We start from the raw sequence: 15,251 nt of genomic DNA on the forward strand, positions 1-15,251 counted from the left end.
GTGCTCTCCAAAAAGCCAGCCAAACTACCCAAATGCTGGCCTCCCCTCTGCCCCTACCCTTATCCATCTCTCTTATCTGCCTTGGGCAAGAGCAGGGCATTTCCCCTCCTCGGGCTGACAAGGACCAGAGCTGGTGACGGGCGGAAGCCGGCGCTGACTGCGCGCAGGGCTCGGGGAGGCCATGGCCATGGCGTCCTGGCTGCCGGGTGGCCTCTGTAGCTGCAGGTCAGAGATGTGGAGGGATGATATGGTTCACCACGGGGCTGGACTCACTGAGGGGATCCCCTGTCCCTGGCTGTCTTATAGCCCAGAGACCTCCAGAGGAACCTCATTCCAGCAGCATGCACGTAATGAGCTGCTGGGTCTCAGCTCCTCTCTGGAGAGCAGGACTCATGTTGCAGGGGATGACAGCTCTGTAAGGTCTAAGTACCCTCTGGGCACTGATATCTGAAGGCATGGCAGTCCAGTTTGGAGTGGCATTGTGCAGCCCAAGCAAGCTGGACCTTGGCTCTGCCTGTGCCGAGTTTGCAGGTAGGGAGGTTCCAAGAGATAGGGTTGTTTCACCCAGTGAGGGCTATAGTGTGAGTGAGGTGCCAGGGCACCTCTGGCAGCGTGGCCAGCTCTGCTGACACCAGGGAGGCTTGGATGGGCTGTTTAATTAAATGTGAAGGGCTCTCACACTTCACAAGCTGCAGCCCACGCCACAGCCTGAGCGACTTTGGGAAAGAGGCCTTTTATTAAAAGAGAGAGAGAGACACACTCCAGCTCTGCCAGGCAGCCATCAAATGGCACATTTAATAGCCTTGGCTTGTTTAGCTGTCGCACAGGGAGGGATGTGCCCTGAGCTCTTCAGCCTTCCCTATATGTCCTCCCCAGCAGGCACACATGGGTGCTCCCACTGCCCTCAAGGAGGAGGTGGATGGAGGCTCATCTCCCAAGGATGGCACTGGGGGATTGCCAGGGGCTGGGCAGAACCCTGGCTTACTCGGTGCACTGATGACTCAGACTGCCCATGGCTGGGTACTGGGGTTCAAAAGGGCTTGGGAAAGCAGCTGGGGAGATGGGAGTGTCCTGGGGTCGTGGGAGCTGTCTGGAAGGCCAGGGGTAACTAAATGGCAGCTTAAAAGTGTCTTCTCGTTTATTCCCATGGTATAAATGAGGCAGAACTTTTCTGGCTCTGCAGAGGGCATCCCACCCTGTTTGCGATGTGGCAACCTCAGTGTATAAGCCATGGGGCAGGCTGGCAGCGGGCTGGGATAGTTGTGCAGCTCTTCTCCTCTAGAAACTTCAGTCCTTGCAAATATCTTCTGGGCTCTGCACCCTCCCCGCGTGGGGAGCTGGCCTGTTCAGGGTGCACTTGCAGGGCGGAGGGACCTCTGGGCGGCTTTGCTTTACATCTGCTGTCTTGCTGCTGGGTGATATGGAGGGATCGAACTTGGGTTCAGCTGCTGGTACAGAGCCCATTGTCCTGGGGAAGAGGCTGTTTGGCTGAGTGAGGGGAGATGCCCCTGGGCGGAGGTCGCAGCCTTTCCCTCGACTGTGAGGGAGCAGCCAAAGCTCACCGTTTGGAGACAGGGAAGAAAAAAGATCAAGAGGCGGAGGAAATACAGGCTTTTATCAAAACCTCCTACTTCAAAGTTGTCCAGCTGAAGTGCTCCCCTTTGGTTTAATTTGAAGTGATGTTTCCTTCAGCAACTGCAGCTAAATGGCATCAAACGAGGCTGAAACGGCCGGAAAGCCTGGAAAGGAAAGGTACTGTTTGGGAACGGCTAGAGGCAGACCTTCCTATTGGGGTCATCATGAAAGCCTTTCCATGGGGACGAAAACTGCCAATGCCAACATTTCTCATCCCTCAGCTCATGGCATGGGATAAAATCCAAACTCTTTTGGGAGCAGGAACGGGGACAATTTCCTATCTGGGATGCATGGGGGAAGCTCTATCCCTCTGAACCAGCTGCAGCATCCGTGCTTGTGAGCAAGGGGACGATAGGAGTGTGGCTCCCAGCCCGCAGCTCCCCTGAAGCCAGATGCCGAGCGCTGCTTTGGCAGCCCCTCCACATGGGTGAGAGCTAAACCAGATTGCAGTGAGTGCCAGGGGAAGGGGTGCGAATCCATCTTCCTGACAAACCCCTCCAAACCCCCCTGGAGCGGAAAAGGCCAGCCCCTGCTCCCATCGCCTGGGGAATTCCTGTGCCGGGGCAGCAGGGAAAACCAACGGCAGCGGGGCACGTGCTCCCCTGTCACAGCAACCCTTAACTACCAAAAAAAAAATGCCTGGGAGGCAAAGCAGCTGGCTTTTTCTGGGAGAGCCTGACATGCTCCTGTCTGCTATATAGGAACTGATTTTCCCCATCTGGCCGGAAAATGAAGACAAGACACTTTGAAGGCAGCTGTGTCCTGTCCTTGCTGGGGACAGTGGGGCCGGGTACCTCCTGGCCAGTGGGTCTGGTCACTGGGAGGATAAAGGTGATCAAAACAGGCCAGCAAATCTGAAAGCTTCTCTGGAGAGAGGGATGTGTCCTGGGAAATAGAGAAAGGTCATGGTCATCTCTTCCACCTCCAGCAGTCAAAGAAAGCTTTTAATAGCAATAATTATGCTAGCACTAAAGCCACTGGCCAGGGAGGAAAGTGAAGGAGAAGTCATCTGGCACTGCACATGGAGGAGGGATGCTCAGAGCTGTCTGTCTGCTAGGAACTTCTCATAACAGCACCTCCAAACCTTCTTCCTCCTAAAACTTCAGCATTGTTTCAGCCAGAGGCTGCTTTACAGAATGAGACTTCAGAGACCTGTGATGGTGGCAGAGCTGGGACCCTGATCCCAAGTTTTCTTGCATTAAGTGTCAAAGGGAAGATGCTCAAATATGTGCCTGTGCTTGCAGTGATGGGAGCTCCATGGAGCAGAAAGCATCTGACCATGTGCTCTTTCTTAGGCTCATCCTAAATCCTTGATGTTTGGGGAAAGGTCTCTGCCAACCTTATGTGAAGTCTTAAAGCTGCACAAAGAGGCAAGGAGGGGAAAAAGATCCCTCTCTTGTAAGAGTGGGGCGAAAAGAGCTGTAATTTCTCTTCTCCCAGTTTGGCAACCCCACATTCCCTGCAGCAGATCTGTCCCAGCGCTGCTAGGATTGCTGCTTTCTCAACTCTTCCCACTCCTTGCCCCCTCCTCTGCCTCCCCCCAGCTCCGCTCCACGTGCTCCCAGCTGTTCTAGGATGATACAGGCGGGCGCAGAGTTCACGGGAGCCGTACCTGTGCTTTGTCTTCATCTGTCACCCCTCCTGACAGTCAGATCCATCTTAAACTCGGAGCGAGAGGGGAAGAGAGGGAAGCAATAATTAACCTCTGCACAGGCCGCTCCCGAAATGCTGCAGTCTGGTGATGCACGAGGAGACATCCCTGACACTTTTATTGCTACTCCAGCGCCGCGCTGCATCTGTAGGAGGTGATTTGGCCGGACTGGGATACCTGAGACTTTCATTATGGTTGAAGAGCTGCTAGCACCCGCAGCCCTTCCCTACTGGGCGCATTAGCGAGGGCTCCCTACCACCCTCGCTTCAGGGGCAAAACTTGTTTGGAGCGTTTGCAGGCAGGCTGGGTCGGGGTTTTCATGGTGCAGTCCTGGGGAGGGGTGGTGGTGTTAGATTTAGGGGTTGAAGTTGCCTCTGGTGTGGGTGAAATACAGGTGTGCAGGAGCAGAGCTGGCAGGGTGGTCCGGGACAGGTAGTCTCAGCCCCAGGTTGAGCTGCTGGGATGTGCCTGAGGTTTAGGGCAAGAGCCTGGGTGTTATGGAGCCTGAGCTCCCATTACCTGCGACAGATTCTTGGTGGCAACCTTCTCCTGGACTGGAAAGTTTCCTTGATGGGAACATGAAGTGGAGAGTGGGGCTGGGGTCTTTTGTGCTCTCCTATGATGCTATGCTGGACCATAATGCCGTCTTGGCAAGGGATGGTGCTGAACATCCCCTTGACTCCCTGCAGCCCCCTGTCCTGGATGCCTGTGTCCCTGTGTTGGCATCCTTGGGATGGGGTGGCCCCACAGCCACCTCCCAGCAAGGCTGGAACCGCAGTGACACTGCACAGCTGACAAAGTCAGCTATGCTCCTGCCTGCTCAGGACCTGGTAGCAAAGGAGCCGGCAATTAAAGCAGCATTAGTGGCCAAGCTCCATGAGATGCAAAGACAACAGTTGTTGTGAACTCAGTGGAGCCCTGGAACAAACACAGCCTGACACTGCATGGAAACCAGGAAAAGCTGTCCAAGTTGGTGTCTGGTTTGGTTGTCTGCTCCTTGGTTCTTCTGCAGGGTTACTGGGCTGTCAATCAGAGTGGCAACTGTGTTTCATTACATACCTATGCCCGTTCAGCAGATGTTTCAGCCTCATCTTGTATGAGCGTGAGAGAAAATCAATGCCAGAAGTGCTTGGCAGCCAAACCCTGGGTTGTGCTGATGTAAAGCGGCTCATGGTCAGGTTGGAGATGTATCAAACTCCTGGTCCTCTGTGTGGGTGTGTGGAGGCTGGGGAAGGATGGAGCACCACTGACCAGAGCTGGGGATCAGGTGTAGGGTCAGATCCTGGTGTGAGATGTGCTGTTGTGCAGTGTCTTGTAGTGCCCCAGACATGGAAGGTCCTGTGTCTGGGGAGGAGAGTGGAAAGGGCTCCTTGGGATGTGTCTTTAGGATAGCACTAGCATGTTGTGTTTGCCCATGAGATCAGTTGCAGCGGCTGTTCCTCCTCAAAAATGGTCTCAAGCAACCAGGACTGTGAGGGGGCAGGAGTCTGGCATCAGGTCCCACTGCTGTCCCCAGGGTCTGCAGCAAGGGCCAGCCACCCAAGTGCTGTGAGCTTTCCAGGATGGAGAGTCGTTGGGTCAGTGCCGTCTCCTGGGTGGCAGGATGGAGGTGCCACTGGAGTTGGCACAGAAGAAGAGCTGGTGGAATTTCAGGCCCAGAGAAGATGCCTTGTAAGATCTCATGGATTGACCTTACCACAGTGAGCGTGATGGCCCCTGATTACTTTGTGAGGAGGAATCACCAAATGCTGAAGGACTGGCCCATGAAACTATGAAAGAGAAAACATGAATCTGGACCTGAGTTCAAATCAAGGGGAAAAAAAACACTCAAAAATAAGATCAATTTCATTTTCCAGTTGTTTTAGCAGTGAGGAGACTTGAAATAAGCCCATCCACCAAGATCAGAGGTGGCTTAGCCTGCTCTTGTTGTGTGCAGAGCAAAGTGAGATACTTTTCCATGTGTTTTTGTCCTAGAGATGCTTTACGCAGACCTGAGTTACAGCTGTCAGTGTTTGGAGGCAGGCTGGTATAACCTGGCCTGGGTAGTTTCAGAGGAACTGCAGAGGATCCTAGCATCTCTCCTAGCCTTCAATTCTCCAGTTGCAGCCTCAGTTCTGGCAGGTTTCTTGCTTCATGCCCTGGCACCCCTGTCTTACAAACTGTCAGCCCCATCGTTGTCCTCAGGCTGTTTCTAAGGAGTCTATGAAAAGTCACCAAGTGGAGGTGGCTTCTGCACAGACCAGAATTTGGGGCAAATTCTTAGTGGGAGACGGTCTCTGCTTTAAAGAAAACATAGTCTCTGCATGTAAGAAGCTGTTGCTCATACCAGTTGAAGACGAAGAAACTGAGGCATGAAGGATGAAATGGATTTTTTTTCCCATCTGAGGCAGGGATCTGGTAGCATGCCCAGAGATGACTCGAAGTCTCGTATGGCTTCCCTCTTCTAGCTGCAAAAGCATCAATCAGGATCAGGTCAGCAGATTGAGGAAAACCAGCCCCAAACTTGCCAGCTCAGCCTTCAAGGGGTAATTTGCCAGGGGCAGGGGTGGGGGAAAAGCTCCTGCACACCTGAAATGTCCAAACAGGCTGCAGATGAGGCTGTGCTAAAGTGCTGCCAGCTCCCTGGCTTTTGAGTGGTGACAAGACTCGGCCTTTCCCTGCACAGATGGGGGTTTAATCAGGCACAGTTTAAGCACATGGGTGTTCAGCACTAATCCAATTTTCTTCCATTCATTAGGGTGGTTATTCATCACTTGGGAATGATGAAAGGCTGCGAGTCTGTGTGGATGCTGGAGAGCAGCGCTGCTGCTCAACACCAGCGTGTGTGAGCCCTTCCGTCGCTGCGGTGCCAGATCGCCGATGGGGATGACAAGTGAACTGGTGGATGATCCCAACCCCTTCACAACACTGCATCACAAGCTAGGGTTGCTCCACTGAGCTCTGGAAACCAAATCATCTGAGGCTTGTCCAGCAATCAGATGGGAAACTGGATGCACAGCCAAGTAATGCATGCAGACGGAGAGCTGCTGGGTTGGGAGAGGACCCGAAGGGATGGAAACCCATGGCCCTGCTCTGCTCCATCAGAACCTTACATTGCTTCTGAGGCTTGGTTACTGGGCAAAGCCAATCTCCAACTGCTCCGTGAGCCCACAAACCAATGTGTTCGCCAAGCTGGACCCAACCCTATGGAGAAAGGCCACAGTTCGTGAGAGCAGAGCTATGTGGAAGTAGGTGAACGGATAGCCAGTGCTCTGGACTGGAGCAGAGCTTGGGTGTAACATCAGCTGGAACAGCCGTGGGTGAAGCTGCATGGGGAAGGCAGCTGCTTTGGGTGCACATTTGCTTCTTCCAAGGGTTTGGCAGATGCACTTCCACCTCTGCCACACAGTCAGTTAGTGGGCAGACAGGTCAGGAGGCTGTCAGAACACATCCTGTCTGTACTCTGGGACCCTGGCATCCAAAAAAACCTTAGAGATGTGTCTCCCTCTGTCACTTTCCCCCCTATCTGGAGCTCAACAGGCCTTAGTTTTAGAATCATAGAATCATAGAATCATAGAATCGTTAGGGCTGGAAGGGACCTCCAAAGGCCATCTAGTCCAACCCCCCTGCAAGGAACAGGGATATCTCCAACTAGATCAGGTTGCTCAGGGCCTCATCCAACCGGGCCTTGAACGTCTCCAGGGATGGAGCATCCACCACCTCTCTGGGCAACCTGTTCCAGTGTTCTACAACTCTCATGGTAAAAAATTTTTTCCTAATATCCAACCTGAATCTACCTCCCTCTATTTTAAAACCATTACCCCTTGTCCTATCACAACAGGCCCTCCTGAACAGCCTCTCCCCATCTTTCTTGTAGGCCCCCTTGAGGTACTGGAAGACCACTATAAGGTCACCCTGGAGCCTCCTCTTCTCCAGGCTGAACAGCCCCAACTCTTTCAGCCTGTCCTCATAGGAAAGGTGCTCCAGCCCTCTTATCATCTTCGTGGCCCTGACAAACAGCAAAGTTTGTTTCCAGACAAACAGCAAAGTTTGCACAAATGTCTAAGATGCTCACTCCCAGCTCCTGTCTCCTGTGCAAATATTCTGGCCATTAAAGGTAAAAAAAGAAAATCAGCCTCCATGGTTGGTGCAAATTTCAGTGTGAGGGGAATAAAAGGGGCTGCAACCATGGTACAAGAGGAATCCAAGACTGTTAAGTGGATGCAAGTGTTTCCCTGCTGCATTTATTCCCCCAGCCCTAGTAAATGGCAGACGGTAGTGTGGCTCACAGGATGAGAATTACTGCCCTGCCCCAGGGAGCTGAAGGGTAACTACCAATTAGTGGCTGGAGAGTTATTGGATAATTCTGATTATCATGAAGTGTCTGGGGACCTCTAGGTCATTGCCAAGGGGCACCTGGGCTATGAGTAGGTATTTAACTGTGTTATGGAGTGATCCAAAGTGATTTCCCCATCTTAGCCAGGGCTGGTCCTGCAGACTCCACTTGAGGGTCCCAGCACAGAGCCCAGGAGGGGTGGGGGTAAGAGCTGTTTACCACCTATGGAGCTGAGCTCCCAAGCTCCTGACCAGTCTGTCTGTCTGTCCTGTGCCCTCCTTGGCTGGGAGCTGGATCCTAATGCATTTGAGATGTCCTTCCTCTGGGCCTGAAAGCTGAACACACCTTTGGGGTCCTGGAGTCATCGCCAGGCTGCCTGCTGTCATTGGGGTCTCCTTTGCTGCCCCACTTTCCCTTTTTTTTCCTTTCCTCTGCAGGATCCCTCCTCCAAAACACTGAGCCTTCAGTCCCATCACCTGAACCTCTCATTCATTCAGTCTCCAGCTCACAGCATCCTCCAAAACTCTCCTGGCATCCTCTCAGTCCCCTGCCCTTCCCAAGCCTCTCTCCCCTCCCTTCCCAGCACCCTGCCTCCCAGACTCTGGCTGAGCAGCTAGGCGCTAACGCCAGCACCCCTCTACCTTCTGAAAGGGGCTGGTGGTTGTGTTTGACGGGAGCAATCCATCTCCATCATTGTAATGACCATTCCCATTAATCGGCCATAAACTAATAAAGTAAGCACTTTCCCCTTCATCCCCACCAACCCCCCCCAAACTTCATTAAGTCTTTAGTACATTAATATGTCTTACTTAGTGTCTGCTTTGGCCTCTGTTTGTTTGGGTATTTTTTTCTTTTTCTTTTCCTTTTTTTTTGCTGTGGGTAGCATGAGTTTTCCTGACGATGTTATTCCCTGCAGCCCCAAGGAAGCTTTGACAACCCAGGTCATCCCTACGGTGGTGGGAGCATCATGCATGGTGGCAAGCTGAGAAGAAAGGGACAGGGACAGGGATGGGGCGGGGGTGGCGGAGGGAGGGAGGAATAAAAGATCCCGTACACCTCCAAATTAAATTTGTGACGCCTGGCATCAGATGGGCCCGCAGCCAGAGATTAATTCGACTGATCAAGTTATAAAGAGCGCTGAGGCGGGTAATCAATCTTGGAGCTGTCAGGCGAATCGGCAGCAGTATTAACCTGGCAGGACTTGCACACACATACACGCGCAGAAGCCTTTTTAATTCCTTTCACATTGACTATTATTTCCCAGGTCTGTTTATTTTGGAAGGACTGGGGGCAGTCAGAGGGCTGCGGTGCTTCGCTCTCTCCTCCTCTGTCCCCAGCAGCGATAGTCCCATCCAAGTGCAACATTCTTCTCCTCACATGCCCGCTGCCTCCATGAGCAGAGGGGAAGCCCTGGGCCATGAAGTTGGGAGCCTTTAGGGCCAGTTTTCCAAGGGACAAAACTGGATTTTCTGCCTGATGCTGAGAAGACTGAGGCTGGATTTCCTTCTCTTCCCAGACCCATGGTAGTGGCATCACTTTTCCCTGCCAGCCCAGGGCTGGGACTGACCCGGGTTGGCGGTGCTCAGCCCAGGGCACTCCACTGGCAGACACAGTTCCCACGTGCCACAGCCACTGAGCCTCTCTGGGTCAGCTGCAAACTAGAGCTTCTTGGAGCTGAGTCTGCACAGCCCATAGCGGGTAAAGGCCAGGAGCTCTTTTTTGGGGTCTTCTTCAGGAATGGGATGGAAACGGAGCAGCTTAGAAGTGGTGAGAGCTGGGCAGCAACCTCTTTGCTCTGCCTTGGGAGTGACAACCCTTGCATGGGCTGGAGACCCCTGTGCTGTCTGATGTTGTGCAGAGACCTTGTCTGGTCCAGCCTCAGAGGTGGGCGGGGGAGGGTTGAAAGTCTAAAGAGTCTCAGATTGACTCCACAGAGAGAAGACGACTCACAGGTGAGAGCAGGGGCAAGTCCAGCTGGGGACCTGGGAATGGGCTGTTTCAGGAGGGAGCTGAACTTGGGCCACTTGGAAAGACAACAAAAAGAGCAAAATTTTGTGGTGCTCAGCCAGCACCACGGTGGGTCTGGGAGACCCCCAGTGCCCTGCAGAATCGTTGGCTATAAATGTGCACCCAGCTGCTGGCTGTTCATGGCAAATTATCCGTAACATTAGGAGGCAGTGGGACCTCCTCAGGTGAGAAGTGTGGGATCCCATCCCCTGCTAACTCCTCTCTTGGCTGGGGACATCTTCTCAGGGGATGTAGTCATGAAGTCAAGGAGCAATGTCTCCATGCAAAAGTCACTGTGAGCAGCCGCCAATAAGCTATTGGATTTTTTTTTGCCAGTGCAAACACAGGGTGTCCCATCTGGCATCCTCCAGGAGCTGGGAGGGGATCTGGCCAGGTGAACCCACTTGTACTGGTCCTAGGTTTGAACCCAAGGGCTGAGCATGGCCCAAATGCATGGGGACTGGGGACTGGCTCTGCAGGGTCCTGCTCCTGGGGGCTGGTGGCCACGCAGACCCCATCTGAGTGTGAATACTGGTTTAATGAAAAGGCTGTGGGTGCTTCACTGGCATGAATCCTCCTTGTACCAAAGCTCTTCTGGTTGTCCCAGCTGGCTGAGGGGCCAGGAGCCCATGCTGAGCTTCTGGGCTCAGAGCTGCACTGCCCCATGGCTCAGGCAGGCTGGAGTTTTGCAGTGACCCTGGAGTCCTTTCCAGTGCCAAAGCTGTGAGCCGTCAGTGTGACACAAGCAGGACACGTGGCTTGGGCTGCTGGGAACGCTATGGCCTTTCCGGGATGCTCAAGTGGGTCCTTTCAGGCTGGAACAAACTGCGTGGGCGGCTGAGGGTTCTCTGAGAAATGCTCCAGGGTGGGAGCCAGCGTCCCTGCGAGAGGAGTTGCTTTCCAAGTGAGGTCCCTCGGTCAAACATTTCAAAATCCTTTCGCTCCCACAGTTTCCCCACACATCCCCTTCAGGGGCTGTCGGTCAGGACGCAGTGGCCCTGCTGTGAGCCAGGGCATCCAGCGTGGCAGCTGTATCCATGCATTCAGCACTCACGTGCGTGCGAGGGCTGTGCCGAGGGGGACACTCGCCTTCGGGGTGTTTGGGGTGGGTTCCCAAAAGGGGCAGAGGTTGGGGAAGGATTGCTGGATGATGTGATGAAAGTCCCTCCATCTCCGAAGGGGACGTGGGGCTCCCCGGAGCCTTGCCATGGCCAGTATGTGGCTCAGCAATGTCCCCATCCTCCCTCATGTCTCCCATAGTGCGGAGCAGAGGTGCTGGGACTGCTCTTGCCCCCATGCTGGGCAAGTACCCTCTCCCCTCTGCTCAGAGCACATGGCCACAGCCATTCCCCCGTCTCCTGTTCCCATGGCCCATCCCTGCCATCCTGTGGGGCTCTGATTGATGCCGCGGCTCCTTCCCTCGGACCCACCGACAAACACCTGTATCCTCCGCCAGCTGTGCCGACTCCGCCAGCTCGCAGGGCTGCAGGCAAGAGGGCCGCATCCCAGTGCCAAGTTACTCCTGCTCAGCTCACACTGGCGGATTTTGGAGCTGTTCAGTGCCAAAGTCTTCTCCAATTAATCTTCCCCCTCCCTGGACCCCTCCTCTCCTTGCTGGGCCATCTTGGGGAGGATCCATCGATCTCAGAAGTGCCCAACAGAGCATCTAGAGCTCAGGCTAGGCTACATTTCCCAGCACCTTCTCCAGGTTGCTGGGTACCGGTGCGGATGCTGTCTTCATATTTGATGGGATTATTAGCACAGGGGGAGGGGGGGGGGGGGGGGGGAAGAAAGCACTAATTGATCTGGTAATAAAGTTAATAGAAGCTCTTACGAGCTTGCCCATTAAGAATAATTAAGGAAGGGTGAGCAAGAGGAGGAGAGTGAAGGGAAGGCCCCTGAGGCTGGGGCAGGCTGGCTTGGTGGGGGTTTGCAGAAGCCTTGTCACCCCACACCCTCTGCCCTTGGCCTTCACCCCCAAAACTTCTCTTGTCCCTGCTCCTGAGGTTCTGGGCAGGTCTAACTTCTCCAGTTGGGACTGGAGCAGCCAGAAGCACAGGTCACCCTGGACCTGGGAGGGGTGAGGCTGGGACCCTTCCTGTTGGTACCCAGGCAAGACTGGGATCCCGTGGGAAGTTGGCGGGGATGGGGACTGGAGAGGATGGGGGTTGTTTTCCAAAGATCTCCCAGGAAAAGGTGAGCACAAGTTTTTGCTGTGCTTTTCAGGGATGCCGGGGCTGCTCTGGCTCAGCATCCCTGTGTTGGGCTGAGGCTGCCATGGAGCCTTCAAGTTGGGAAGGGTCAGGAAGCATCTTGAGCTGGAGCCAGGATGGCTGAGCTCTGTCATGGAGAGAAAAGCCAACCTCCAAGCTCTTGGTAAACACAATTGTCAAAAGAAGAAAAGAGCAGCTCGGCAGGGTCAGGGGTTAATACAGACAGGGCTACTTCTACAAACGGCAGGGAAAACAGGTGGGATTTCAGCAGTTGATAACAGGAGGCGGAGGGGACCGGTGTGCAGTGGGGCTGTAAGCCAGCACAGAGGCAGGACGTGGGGCAGGGGACTGCTGGGCACACAGGGGCAATGGGCAGTAAGGTCCCTGCTCCTTCCCTGCCTGCTGGACTGCAGGCGGATGGCACAGGCTGCCCGCAGTACGTCCTTCCTGAACTCCCTGAGATGCCGTCCCCTGCTTTCCCCACCTTGCAGGGCTCCTTGAAGGTGTGTGCCTGCCTTGGTTGATGCTGCCAGCTACCAGCACTGAGCTGGATTCCAGGGAGCTGGGCAGTGTATGCCAAAAACCCCAAGGAATACAGAGGATGAGCACAATGCTGCAGCTCCATCAGCAGCAAACATCCATTGCCCAGCAGTGGGGCAGTGGGACCACATGAGGACCCTCAACAGCGCTGGCCCCAGCCGCCTGCCCAGACTGGAGACGGGGCTGGAGGCAGAACATAGGGACCTGCCTTCCCCTGAGGCTCTGTCCCTGCAGCGGTGCGCGGGCAGCGGGGGGCTCGCTCTGTCTGCAGCTACCCCAAAGAGGGGCAAAGCCCCTCCTGTTGTCCCAGCTCCTCTGCTTGCTCCTGGCAGGCTCCCAGCCCATCCATCTGCAACCGGCTGGGACAGGCAGGCAGAGCTGGGCTGCAGGGCAGCTGGATGGGGGGTTTCTTTGAGTGGCAGATGGATCTTGCTGCGGGCACTGAAATGCAGATACCAAGCAGTGGGGCTAGACCAGCTCTGTCCAATGCTCTTCCACAGCCCGGACCCCTCCACATCCCCCTGCACTTGGCTTTGCAGCTCATCCCTGTCGCTCTCTGCCCATCCCTCCAGCACCCTGTGGATGCAATACTGTGCCAGCGGGTCTCAGGGCAGCCCTGATAACCAAACCCACGTGTGGCATAGACTTTTGTCCTGCCCATGCCATATGAAGTGTAGTTTCAGCATCGTGCAAGTATCAGGGCAGCCCTGAGACTCCCTGGCATAGAGAGAGACTGGCGGGCCTCTCCCATCAGTGGGAGGCAAGGAAGAGCCTTGACCAAGGACAGGGAGGTAGTTGAGTCCAGCATGGAGCACCCAGCCTGGAGTACCCAGCCCAGGGCCGGCTGGGTGCATGGGAGGATGAAGTCTATCCTGGTGCCCCCCAAGCTGACGCAGTGGGTGATACTGTCTGTGTTTGTTTGCTTTCAGAAAAGGAGTGAAACCAGATCCAGCCATGCTGCTGTTTGTGGCGAGGCCCCAACCCAAACACAGGGGACACGGTAAACAGAGGCGAGAGGCCAGCACTTACCAGACAGACTGTGTCACTCCTTCAAGAGCCTTGGCCACAGGGAAGCATCCCTGCACTGCTTCCCATGGCATCCATCTCTGCTCCTCCCAGCCTCACCCACAGCCCTTCTGTGTCCTGTCTGGAGCAGAAAATCCCATTTGCTGGTGATTTTGCAGCATTGCCATGTGATGTGCTGGATATCAACACGGGCGTGGGGACCAGGCTGGTGGTGAGACCCTGGAGAGGTTGCTGGACTCTCCCATGCTTCAGCCAACGTGACTGGCAGAGGGTCCACACAAGGAGGTTGGTGACATCTTAAAAGCTGCTGCAATGCTAGTCGGTGGCTTGGGAGCACCCATATGCTCTGCCAGGCCCTGGGGAGGGCAGCCAGGGCGAGCAGGCTCCAAGTATTGATCATGGCTGGGATGCTCAGAGAGCATCTTCCAAGACCTGCCGTCACAGAGAGCCATGGCCAGATGTCACCACTTTAAACATCCCATGGGTAGAAAGAAGTGATGCTTGCTCCTCGGAGCCCAAGTAACCCCCATCATCCCCTGTGTCTGTCATCGCCCGTGGGTGATGGGGCCACTCCTTGCCACAGCAGACCGGGCATGACCTACGTGACTGTGAATCACCTCTGCACAAGGGTGACACCCTTTCTCCCCTGTGAATTCCTTCTAGCTAACGGGCCTTGGGATCCTTCGTGGTAATCCCGAGCAATAATCTACATTTAATTAGCGAAATGAATATGAAAATAGACTCTGCCCAAGAGCCTACTAATAACTTTCTGTGTTAATGGCTTGGGCTAATACAGCTCCTTGCTGGCAGATCGCTGTGCCATGCGGTGGGGAACAAGAGCCCATCCAGGCTACAAGGGAGCTGGAGCTGCACGTGCCACAAAGCGGGGCAAGGGGCTTTGCTGCCGAGAGGTCTGCAACCACAGCCTTTCTCCCTCTTTCAATGGGTGCTGCAAGTCTGACTTGACCGAGGTTCTCAAATATGTAGTTACAGCCTAACTGCACAGAGACAGCTCAGTGGTGGCTTTCCTGGTCCTAAATTTGGAGTTGCGTTGGTTAGCAAGTTCTAGATCTGAATAAACAGGAAATTTGTTGTTGAAAGGAAGGAGTCATGTATAACTACAGCAGAGAGATCAAACAGCAAAAACCACTCACTGTGCAGAGCCAGCCCAGCAGTTGCATTCAAACCACATCATGTCGCTCTGACACCTGTGGGCTTGGCAAGGGCTCGGCTATAAACACCCCCAGAGCTTTCCCTCTTTAGGTCCTCTAGCAGATGCATCTCTGTAAGGCTGCTGGTCATCAGAAATGAATCAGTCGGTACCCACGAGGCATGGGAGGGATCCTGTCCCAAAAAAACAAAGCTCCCAGGCTAGTCTGGAAACAAGTGCATCACAAGAGGCAGCCCTGCGCAGGGTGAAAAAGGGCATTGGGAGTCAGAAGTTACAAAAGAATTAAAATAACATTCAGTTTGTTAGTTAATGTTAATGAATTTTTAATTAATTAATTTTGATCAAGCCATGATGTTGATTTTTTTAAATTATTTTTAAAACAGCCTCTGCGCCCCAGGCTAGTCTGCTCCCAGGGCATCAGAGGGCTGGGCTAGTAAACCTGCAGACTTGTGTGATGGACGCGACCTAAGAACCAGCTCTGATGGCTTTGCAGTAAATTGCAAATGCACGGGGATGTCAGAGCGTGCCTGATTTTCCTGTGTGTTTGGTTTCTTAACCTGTCTGAACCCCATTAAACCTGATTGAGGCTAATATGGGGCGGATCCACCTGAAATCTCTTACTGTGGCCTGGGGTTTCCCCAGTCAGCCTCGTCTCTGTTTGATTTCTTGCTGCCCGGGAGCCCCCCAGCATCT

The sequence above is a fragment of the Tauraco erythrolophus genome, chromosome 9, assembly GCF_009769465.1.
Source record: "Tauraco erythrolophus isolate bTauEry1 chromosome 9, bTauEry1.pri, whole genome shotgun sequence".
In the NCBI taxonomy this organism is placed as follows: domain Eukaryota; kingdom Metazoa; phylum Chordata; class Aves; order Musophagiformes; family Musophagidae; genus Tauraco; species Tauraco erythrolophus.